This window comes from Mesoplodon bidens (genome assembly GCF_964165515.1).
Source record: "Mesoplodon bidens genome assembly, chromosome: 18".
Classification (NCBI taxonomy): domain Eukaryota; kingdom Metazoa; phylum Chordata; class Mammalia; order Artiodactyla; family Ziphiidae; genus Mesoplodon; species Mesoplodon bidens.
In genome coordinates this window covers 22,224,797-22,236,831 of record NC_138175.1, presented here as the reverse complement: position 1 = coordinate 22,236,831, position 12,035 = coordinate 22,224,797, and the positions used below count along the sequence as shown (strand labels likewise).

At 39.7% G+C, this 12,035-nt stretch overlaps 1 pseudogene across 1 annotated transcript; it reads right to left on the bottom strand.

The window, feature by feature from the left end:
* Positions 1–1,151: 1,151 nt before the first annotated feature.
* LOC308605716 (small nuclear ribonucleoprotein Sm D2-like) lies at positions 1,152–10,252 on the bottom strand (annotated as a pseudogene). The gene is made up of 2 exons: positions 10,195–10,252; positions 1,152–1,808 (listed from the first exon to the last, which is right to left on the bottom strand). The product of its transcript is annotated as a small nuclear ribonucleoprotein Sm D2-like (transcript).
* Between the last annotated feature and the right edge of the window lie 1,783 nt (positions 10,253–12,035).

Genomic DNA, 12,035 nt, shown 5'->3' with positions numbered 1-12,035 from the left:
AAAATGCTAACCATCATTTTGAGCTTTTGCTGGTGGAGGTTTAGAATATAGCAAGACTTACCAGAATGTGACACAGAGACACAAAGTTTGCAAATGCTGTTGAAAAAATGGTGCTGGTAGACTTGCTTGACGCAGGGTTGCCACAAACCTTCAATTTGTAAAAAACGCAATATCTGAGAAGTACAGTAAAGTGAGGTATGCCTGCAGTCCTCTTGTTATGTGGATTTCTAAAACCCCATACTTCTCCTTCATATCATTGGTTTTTTAAGACTCCATGCTTCTCTCTCAGATCATCTGTCATCTTGATTATCATGTGATCATTTCTATCAGCCTCATTACTTGCTGTCTCCACAGCTAAAAGATAAATCCTATGGAAGCAGGAACACATCACTCTTGTTTCCCACCTTCCCTCACTTTGCCTGTGGCAGGACCTGGCACAAGTAACAGATAAAATAATAGGAGAATAAACATGAGTGTGCGAGTGAGGGAAGTGAAAGGGGAGAGGAGACAGAAATGTGGTAGAAAGAAGTGATGCTGGGATTTGATGTACATCTTCTATAACCAAGTTCAGAGCTTTTCCCTTTATTGCACCAGACTCCTTCCTCCCCTCCTCTTTCCTTCCATCTTTTTCACTTTCTTTAAAATATAATTTTAAAGTATAGTTATAAATATATATAATTATAAAATATAATTTAAAATATAATTCAGATCATTATGTGGTTGGATGTTGGACTTGCATTTCAGAAGGTCTAGGGGAGGCTTTTCTTATCTGTGGACTTGACACTTTCACCAACACTATTAAACACGGACAGTGGAGACGCTGACCTTGGGCACTGCAATCATCAGCTCACTTTTAGTGGAGCCCAAATTAGGCACAACTGGGGAATGAAGGTGATTAGTTTGCCAACAGCTGATGTCAGCCAGCTTGATGAGATTAGCACATCTACAACACTGCATCATGAGTGCGTACAGGTGCCTTTAACCAACAGCACTCTGTGTCTAAATCTGCTTCAGTCATGAGTCAGCTTGACCCTCCCCTAGGTTCAGGTGCCAATCTTTTAATTTTTGGTTTCTGGACCAAGCACTCTTTACAGACTATTGAAAATAAAATTACCTTCATCAGTGAGTCTTGCTCAAGGGACATCCTTTTATACCAGCATTTTCTCTGGGTCTTGTTCTTGACATGGACCAGTCTGGATAGTAGACACAATCCTGGTTCAGCCATTACCATTGTTATCAGGGGCCCAGATTCTTCTGGAGGCTTATATTATTACCTGGGACATGGTTGGAAGGAACCTCAGAGACAAAAGTCATCATCCTTCCTCTCCACTTTTTTTTTTTTTTTTTAGAAAAAACACATGACTTTATTATCCCCAGCACAAAGGGCAGGTCTTTGCAAAACAAGGGGGCAAGTTCTGGTGGCAGGGAGGAGGCCCCTGCTTGCCGGCAATGAGCGGGCTCCACAGGACCACAGTGGCCGAGTCCCTGTGCAGGAACATTTTTGAGACATAGTGGTCCTTGTTGACTGGCTTGGACTTCTTCTTGCCCTTGCCACTCTTGGGGACTTCGGTCCACATCTCCTTCACGTTCTACAGCACCATGTTGCAGTGCTTATTGAAGGCTTTCACACGGCCCCGGAGCTTCTTGTTGCGGCAGTTGATGAGCACTTGGGTGTTGTTCTTGACCGACTGGGTGAGCACGGAGAGTGGCCCTGTGTTAAACTCCTCCTCCTCCGCTTCTGCAGCTCCTCTGGTGTCACATCTCACTCTGGGGCTTGTTGAGGAGGCTCAAGTTGGTGATGGTGGTGGCTGCGCTCTCAAGTCACTACCGTCTCCTCCGCGTTGCTTCGACCTTCCGCAGAGAGCCCTCCCCACTTTTTAATAAATGATTGAACTAAGGCCCAGAGAGCAGAAGTAATTTGACTAAGGCTTCACATTATGATACATTGTGACAGTTAGATTTAGATCCAGGTATCCTTGACCTGAGTGCTAAGTACAACTCTGGGGAGATACCAACATTTTTTCTTTCTTTTTTCCTTCTGTCCTTTCTCTCTCTCTCTGTTGCTTTTGTTTTTGTTTTGTTTCGTTTTAATACATTGTAGGTACTGGGACAAACCCAAGTAGCAACGCAGTTTCCATGGCCAAATATCCAGGCCCTCATTATGCATTCCACTGACTCTCCTCCTACCTCTCACTCTTCCATTAAGTCAACAAGAAAGAGAAGAGGCTGCTTCTTCCCTCTTCCTATTTTTACCACCAGATTTAAGCTCAGAGTCTGTAAAATACCCACCCCACCATACCCCCACCACACAAACACATATGTCTTGATTTAGAATAAGACTGGATAACAACTGAATAGCCCACTAAATACATGCACACACAGGATGGAGCCTGTTTAAATCTTATTACCATTCATTTTCATGTAAATTTAGTGATCACTAAGGGCTGCCCCAAAGGCAGTGACTCTGCTCCCCTGGTGCAACTCCCCTCCCCAAACATCTTGGAAAAATAAACAGAAAGAAACAAGATCCACATTTTTCACGTCTGTTAACTTTGCAACATGTGCTAACCAAGTAGGTTACTGTAATAGGAGACTGTTATAATTAAGCCCTTTTCTCCCCATGCCATGCTGGAGTTGAGAGTCTGCTGAGAGCGATAAGAAAGTTCTGTTCTACTGAACGTTTTGACATTGTCTTTTGAAATTTGCAGCTATAGGGTATAAAACCTTTTTTATTTGGGTTGTGGGAGACTGTAAACCGTACAAACAATCACACGTGAACTGGAAATACAATATTAAATGTTGAACAAAGGGTATATTTTCTCCTAATTCCAATGAAGCTGTATATTTTCTAATGGAGTCCCATGATTCAAACATATTTAAATTGGGGGAAAAAAAAAAAAACCTTCAATCTTCCAGTCAGTTATAAAACCATTGTGTGCACAGAAACTTTATAACAGCATGGGAGTTTATAATCCCCCAGCAGGAGGATTAGAAATTTGCAATGAGAGAGGTCCTTAATCTTGCACTTACATAACTGCACATTTCTTAGATTTAAATTGTACAAATCAAAAAAAATGAAGATCATTTTGTTCTTTTCTAAAGGGTACTTGTAGATAAATGATGACTGGTTAGAGCCTATTGAACGTTTGAAACATTTGTAGAATATAATTTATTCATACCAAATACATCAGAAAAGTAACTCTAGTGTTAAATTACAATGTGAAGAAATTAAAAGGCAAAAGTGAGCCGTTGAGTTTAAATGGATGCTCTGAGATTTGTAGAAAATGTCAAAAGAGTTCAAATGTACATAATGTGAAAGTAAATATTTGGGCATACTGTAGGAAGGCTTTATCCTGATGTAAGATAATACAGTTCTTCATGCAATATGTTATAAAGAGAAGACTGTTTAGTCTAGCTCATTTAATTTCCATGTGTTTTATTAATAAACAATTATACCAAAAAGGTATGTTCTTGCTCCCCATCTTCCTCATTCAAGTCTGTCTAGTTCTCCCATAAAGTTCATTCCTGAGTGAGTCAAACCAGCTATAATTTTACTTTTTCTTACTGATTTTTCTTCATTTATCAGAAAATTTGCTGGATCAGTAAAACATCTGTGAGGACTTGAGGGTAGGAGACTAATAATGGTACTTGGTCCATAGGATGTAGAAATAGCTAAGCCCTGTAGTCATCTGGCCATAATGCCTCCCCAACATGTGAGGGGAGATACAGACACAAAGAAGTCAAAGGCAGGCAAAATGTTGCTTTACACATGGCTGGCTTTCGCCTTAAACTTGGGAAGCTGAGCTGGGTTACATGGAGAATTCTTTTGCTATTGTTTGATATTTTAAATGGTACTTTTCTTTAAACTTAACTTGCATCTTGGAACTTACCACTTTAGGAAATCTAAAATAACAATATTAAACTACAAAAAGAACCAAAAAATACTAAAACAAAATGAATGCATAGAGCCAAAGAATAGAATAAAAGACGAGTGTTTAACCCTGAAGGGAATAATGAATATGCCCATAACTCTATCCATGTATTTACCTAATATCCACATTGCCACCTATTAAATGTCCAGGAATCTAAACAGCAGGGTCAGTACACTTCTTCCCTTTAACTGATGCAGAATAAAGATAAGCCGGATATATCCAGGGCTTTGAGGGCAATGTTTTCTTAAACAGGACACCAGACTCTCTAACCATATAGGCCCAAAACAAAAGAAAACCTCGTTATCCACCTATATGGGTGGGTGGAGGCTGAGGGAAGACAAGTGTATGTAGTAAAGCATTAATATTTGAGGAATCTGGGTAGCATGTAACCAGTAAGATTTTTTTCTTCAGTAGTTTGAAATGCATATATCTAATCTAACAAATGACTTATTTACAGTATATAAAGAATGCCTACAAATCAATAAGAAAAAAGCAAAGAATATTTTTAAATGTCAAAACATATGAACAGATACTCAAATTCACTAGTAATCAAAGAAGCAAAGTTAAAACAACAGTGTAATAACACAACACACCCAAAACAATAGGAAAGAAACAGAGAGAGGGAGAGTGGGAGAGAGGTGAAGGGAGGGAGAGAAAGAAGCAAGGAAGGAAGAAAAGGAGGAAAGAGGAAGAAAAATGAATAGATAATAGCAAGTATTGACACAGATTTGGATTAACCAGGAATGTAATATGGTACGATCACTTTGAAAAACTGCTTGGCTGAACTTCTCATACCTTATTACCCTAAAGTTCTACCATTAGCAATTTGACCCTTATGTACTATAAGAATATCCACGTGTTTACCAAAATACATGTACAAAATATGTATTTTCAAAAATGTTCACAGCAACACTACTTTTAATAGTAAAAAGCTGAAAATAATCTAAATGTCCATCTTCAATACAGTAGATAAATAAATTATGCTGTATCCACATAATTGTTAAAAAATATATATTTTTTAAAATATTTATTTATTTATTTGGCTGCACCAGGTCTTTAGTTGTGGCATGCAGAATCTTTAGTTGTGGTATGCAGGATATTTTCTTTTTCTTTTTTTTTTTTTTAGTTGCGGCATGCAGGCTCTTAGTTGTGGCATGAGGGATCTAGTTCCCTGACCAGGGATCAAACCCAGGCTCCCTGCATTGGGAGCATGGAGTCTTAACCACTGGACCACCAGGGAAGTCCCTGTATTACACTATATTTAACTTCAGCTACACAACACAAGATGAATGAATCTTACAAAGATTGAGCAAAAGTGGTTCAAGCACCAAAGAGTAGATACAATATGATGCCATTTATATAAAGTTCAAAAATAAGCAAAGCTAATCTATTTGAAGTCCTAGTAGGGGTTAATATTGATCTTGGACAGAGAGGATATCAATTGAAAGGGGGTAAAAAAGAGGCATTTGTGGAGAGAGGATGCTGAAAATTTTGTTTCTTGATCTTGATGAGCCGGTTGTGCATATTTTATAAAAATTCACTGACCTTTATGATTAGTGCAATTTTCTGCATTATATACTTATATTTCATTGAAATATACCTTAAAATAGAATTAAAGATTGTTACAAAAGCCCTTTTCACCCAGAAGAGTATTTCTTGAATTTAGGTGTTTGGTGGATTATTTTAGAAAAGGAAAAATATTTCTATTTAAAATAAAGATCCAAGGACTCACTCTGTCCAGAAAACCAGTGTGAATAATATTTAGTCCAAGAATATAATATTCTAAGTGTATTAAACCCATTTTCAGGGAATTCCCTTGTGGTCCAGTGGTTAGGATTTGGCACTTTCATTGCCATGGGCCCAAATTCGATCCCTGGTCGGGGAACTAAGACTCCACAAGCCACACGTCGCAGCCAAAAAACAAACAAACAACCACCTGTTTTCAACTGCTGTAACCACAGCAAATGAGAAATTTTATCATCCTAAATTGTAAAATGAATTCTTTATATTACTAATTTTTTTTTTCTTAATCTTATGAATCTCATGGTCCCCAGTTTGAGAAGCACTAAATGTTGCAGTCAGGACAGACTAGGATCTTTCCTTGCTTTCCTATGGAAACTAAAAAAACTCAAGGTGTTAAAATAACAAGTTTTATTTCTCATTCAGAACTCATGTTCATCACAGGTCACCTGACTCTGCTCTATATCCTATTCTAGGACCTGGGTCATTAGAGGAGCCACCAGTGCTGCTGGTTGCTTTGGCAGAGGAAAAGAGAGTGTGTGGTGGATCACATACCACTTTTTAATGTTTTCCTCTGAAGAAGTGATACCCATCAGTACTGCTTACATTTCACTCTCCAAAACAAGTCAAACAGCCATACCTACCACCAGCGAGGGAGGAACCTACAATCCTACCCTTCGCATGGAAGAAAACTGCAGTTGTTGGAGGAACTGCACTGAGTTTTCAATTAGTTCTCACATCTATAAATGTAATCTGAGTACTTTAGCAGTGATGTGATCAATGACACCAGGAACACATCCCAGACACATGTAGGTCAACTGCAATCATTTACTACTAAGGTCCTAGTGCTTGGCAGAGTGCCTGACTTATGGCTTTGCTCCCTGACTATTTGTTGAGTGAATGAAGACAACTGAGTGTATAATCAATTCTGTGCAAAGGCTATAAGTACCAGAAAAAGATACAAAAGAAAAAAAAGAGGTAACCTTTGGAAAAAAGAGGTAACCTGAGAAAGCATTCATCAGAGAGGAAAACATCAGAAAAGCAGGAAGGAGGGTCAAAGACAAGGAAGTGGAGAAGTACCTGATGGGCAAATTCAAATGTCTATAATGACCAAGTATATATAGTAAGTGAGCAAAAAACCTAGAAATAGGACAATAGGGAAGAGTAGGGACTGGGGCAAACAAGAAAATTCCTTCCTCATGTACACATTTCAGCCAATTACTTAGTTCTAACTAATTATTGCCATGCAGAAATATGAACCCACTGTTTCCAGACCTTTCCAGTTTTTTTTAGAGTATTTCCAAAGTTTTAGCTTTTTCAGCAAAATATCCCAATTTGCAAACACCAAATAGGTCAAACAAAACACTTCTACTCATCAGATTTAGACTGTGTGCTGTTGATGTGTAACTATCTCACTGTTGTTACAAATGAAATTTAGGGAATGGTGATTGTGGAAAACAGTGATTACACTGGAACTGAAGGTTGAAATCTGGTTGTGGAGGACTTCATATGAAAAGCCTTAACTATTTTCTTCTGCAATTTACAGAGAGGTTAATAAAATATTTACGTGGCTTGAAAACTTTTGTAAAAATTGATTTTAATTATTCCAAAATTTACCCTGGTTTCAAAAGTTTCCAAGCAGTCACTGTTGCTTCTCTATTGGACAAAGAAAAAGATTGTTTTCTTTTTTTTTTTTTTTTTTGCGGTACATGGGCCTCTCACCGTTGTGGCCCCTCCCGCCGCGGAGCACAGGCTCCGGACGCTCAGGCCCAGCGGCCATGGCTCACGGGCCCAGCCGCTCCGCAGCATGTGGGATCTTCCCGGACTGGGGCACGAACCCGTGTCCCCTGCATCAGCAGGCGGACCCTCAACCACTGCGCCACCAGGGAAGCCCAAGATTGTTTTCTTAGTATTGCTGATTTTGTGGGATAATATTTCAAGGGTATGGACAATAAAAACTGGACTGTGCACAAGTGTTTTGTTGGTGGTGGTTGTTGCTGTTGTTAAAATACTCAAAACTATTTGGCTTTCATCATGATACAACATTTATTGAGCAAATGTAGAGCAAGAAGTTTCAGCCTAAGTTAAGCAGATACAGTTAGGTCAAAATGTTCCCATAACCTAAACATTTCAGAACCAACACTCCCCCCCAAAAAAAACCAGAATGACTCTCATTAAGTATTTAATTTAATTATTCTCCAGTGCTTGGGGCTACTAGTGCCTGAGCACATAGTTCTTCTTAATTTCATCAGCAGGCATTTATGAGTCCCTGCTGAGGGTGGATATGGAAGAAATATAAACTTTAAGGTATTTTTCTTTCTTATTAAGATAAAATGCAAAACAATTCATTGTAATTTTCAGAGTCAAAATAGAGCAGTCTTTTGTAGCTGCTTCTGGGGTGCATTTGTCACCTTCCCCCATTCAACAGAAGAAGGCGTTAGTCCAAATTTCTAAAACTAAAATTCATTTAGGACACATACTTTAATTTGAACACACAGTCAAACATTTCTGGGATATTAACTCCTCGGTTCTAATGAGAGCTCAAATTGACCACTTAAGCCTAAATTTAGAATTCATTTCTGTTGGTTCCGTATTTTCCATCATCTCCACTAACAGTCGAAGATGTTGAAAATGATAGAAAGAAGTCAGCAAGGAGAGAAATCTAATTTTCTGTGCAGGACTCATATAGTCTGAACAGAATAGTGCATTCCTGTCCAATTGCACACATCTGGAGTTTCATTTGACTGGAAAAGCACATCCTGACTATGAATGGAGGGTCCAACCCTAATGTCTCCTTCTCAACTTTTAAGCCTCTCAACAGCCTGCAAGGCACTTAGCCAGGCAAAGGCAAATCCCTTTTCCAGCACAGAATCTGTGGAAATTACACCTGCAGAAAAATTCAGAAAAACCTCACTCTGATAAACAAGGAGGGAGGAGGGATACTAATCACAAATGGCGTGATAGTACCCTGGAGTGATCAGCATTTACTTAATCAACAGTCTACTCACATCCAGATGTTCCACACACATGTTCAGTGTGGTTTAATGAGCATGGATAGATGTGCCCCACAGATAAGAAGATGAGACAGAATAAACCACTGAAGGGCAGTATTTTCCTCAAAAAATCCTGCCTATCCTGTCCTTACAGGGAGTAGAAAAATCAGAAGAATGCTCCTGATATGTGCTTCATTATGTTCTCAGTTCATCTGGGCTCTGAGATCAGACTGAAGTGGATGGAAACCCAGCTTCATCATGCATTATTTTAAGTGACATTGTGTGAATCACTTAACTGTACCTTAATTTCCCCGTCAGTAAAAAGGGATTGTAATAGTGCCTGCTCTGTGTGATAGTGTTTATTAAGTGCATCACATAATACTTGATACAAAATAAGAACTCAGGGCTTCCCTGGTGACGCAGTGGTTGAGAGTCTGCCTGCTGATGCAGGAGACACGGGTTCGTGCCCCGGTCCGGGAGGATCCCACATGCCATGTAGCGGCTGGGCCCGTGAGCCATGGCCGCTGAGCCTGTGCGTCCAGAGCCTGTGCTCTGCAACGGGAAAGGCCACAACAGTGAGAGGCCCGCGTACCGCAAACAAACAAACAAGCAAACAAAATAACTCAATAACTGCTGTCATTATCATTTTTTAATAGTTTTTGGTGGTATTGTTAACATTATTTTTTTTCTATTTCCAGAATAGGGACCGATTCACCATAACTGTGAATTAAACTTGGGGTTTCCCTAAATGTTTATACTTTCCCTCTTTTTGTTCAAATACTAGAGCCTTGTTTATTCCAACTTTCAGATATTTACACAACTAAAGGAGGCCATTCCAGGTCCTTCTGGTTTCTATAGGTTTTAGGACATTGCTTCTGTAAGGTATAAATGTTCATGCACGCGCGCGCACATACACACACTCACACACAGAGCTGTAGAACCATGGCTCTTTTTGTTCCCAGTCATTCATGCATTTATTCCACCAACGCATATTTGTATACAATAGCTCTGTACTATATCTCAAGATTGCCTTGGCTGCAATCTATAGCATCTATAAGAATTAAAATGTTTATATATCTTAGGTGCAGGTTGTGTGTGGGGGTCAAGGGACATTAAGGGGACATAATTTTTTATAAGATTGTTTATCTTTCAGCTGGGGAACTGTGACAAAGCAAAGTTAAGTGAGTGGTATGAAGGCTTTTGAAAGTTTGCCTTCAGGGAAGAACCTCAGGCTTTTCAGCAGGAGCTTTCTGCAAACAGCCACCTTCCCCAAACATCACTCCCTCTAATCATCCCAACACCCTGGCTGTCAGTTCACTACTTTGGCTTTGTGCCAGTGGTCTGGTCCAAGTTTAGCCATGCATCGCCATGTAGCTTGATGATGGGCCACTAGCCTTTCCTCAGTTTACTCCTGCCACACTGATTGGCATCTGGTCTCCTTCCTGAGATTTTGACTGACAACCCATTCCTGAGTGAAGCTTCAAACGTTTCTCTCAAGCAGCATAAGAGCTCACCTCAGCCCCACTTACCTTCATGGGCTGTTTTCTCTTCACACAAGTAACTGCAAGTCAGGGACCACTTTGCCATTATGGGTCTTCAGATCTGTGTGTCTGAAAATCCTCTATTGGACAGCAAGAAGCTCTGATTCCTCCTTCTTCGTTGCCCCTCCTTCCCTCTGTAGATCACCCTAGAACAATTTGGATCTCTAATTAAAGGAATTATGTTATTCCACAGTTACTGGCCTACTGGATGCACTAGCCTCCTCTAGAGCTTACGTCCAGAAGGCTGTTAGCTAAGTTTAGTGTCTCAACATTTAATTGATCAAATTCCATGAATTTTCATTTTCCATAACTCACTTTTATTCAGCGGTGATGCATTTTTTAAAATGTGATGTGATTATCATTTAACAGTTGTTATTCAAACCATTTACAAAGAATTGTTTTCAGTTTTCTTTATCAAACCATGACCCTGCCATATGATCCCTTCCCATCAACTCTCTGAACCTTGATATATCAGGAAGACTTGTTATTGACTACACTCCCCCCAACACATGCATACAACAAGCAGGCAGGGCAGTGCAAAAAACATGGGGCATATGGGCAAACAGGTCTGGGTTCAAATTCTAGTTCAGCTCCTTGTATGTAATAGAAACTGAGGCAAGTCTCATAGCTTCTAGGAGTCTCACATCACTCATCTACAAATCTGGGAGGTTGCCAACATTGCAGAGTTTCACTGAATATTAAATTTATATATAAATACACACACACATACATATATATGCCATTAGATTGTAGTATGTATGTATGGAATCTGATCCCCAGTAAATACCTGATGAAAAGAATAGCTATTGTCATTATTCTTCATTGTGGAAAAGGAAAAGGTGAAATTTCCTTGGGCCAGAGGTAATGTGACCTTAGGTGTAAGGCAGCTCTTCTAGCTGGTGTTAAAAAATTAAAAAAAAAAAAGTAGGTAGATAAGTAAGTAGATAAAATTAATTTTAAAAATTCTTGAGACTGATATATACAAGCTAAACCCATAAAATGCCCACCAACTCCAAGATTTCCTGGGTCTACCATCTGGGATCTTCTGTGCCTACAAAATTGACTTAAATTCCATGCTGTCCCTTGAACCTGAGCATCCAAATCAGAAAGGAATCAGTCCTAGAGCTTGGTTATCTCCCTCTTCTCCCTTCCTTCTATTTATATAGAGTCTTCTAGCTGCAGCACTTGAAAGTACAGTCCCTGAGGATTTTGGTCGGATCTTGTTTGTCGCTGTAATGTTGCTGCCAATCTCCTGCCCCGGCCAGCTCTGTGGGGCTATACCATCAAGGCTCTCACTTAAGTTTACCTCCAGCCCCACCAATGCACTAATGTACTCTATCACTCACCCTCAGCCAGGGGACTAAAAATAGCCTCTGGCTTCAGTTGCTTGTTTTAAAAGGAAAAACAAAATAGAGAGAGTGAGAACAGAAATGATGACAGCTCTCCATTTCATCCTGCTGTACCGAAGACCTTCTCCAAGGGAAATGCAGTTCTTTCAATTATCTCACCTGATCTATATCACCTAGGCTCCACTGAGAGTTTCCACATGTTGGTGGGTAGCCTGGCTTCTGCCAAGCTTCTCCTCTCTCCTACTTGATGTCCTTCTATGCCCCAGAATCTTTTCCTGTCAGATGTGAGAGTCTAATTCACTGCCTTTCAGGGAAGTGGCAAGAGAAGCTTTCTAACAAGAGCTTATTAGAGGGAGCTCTGGTGAGACCATGCAGTTCAGAGAAACACAGTGAATGACGGATTGGGTTTCAAGTTACTTTCTACACATGTTCTGGGGCATCTGTATACTTCAGATTGTGTAACATTCATGGGGACTATCA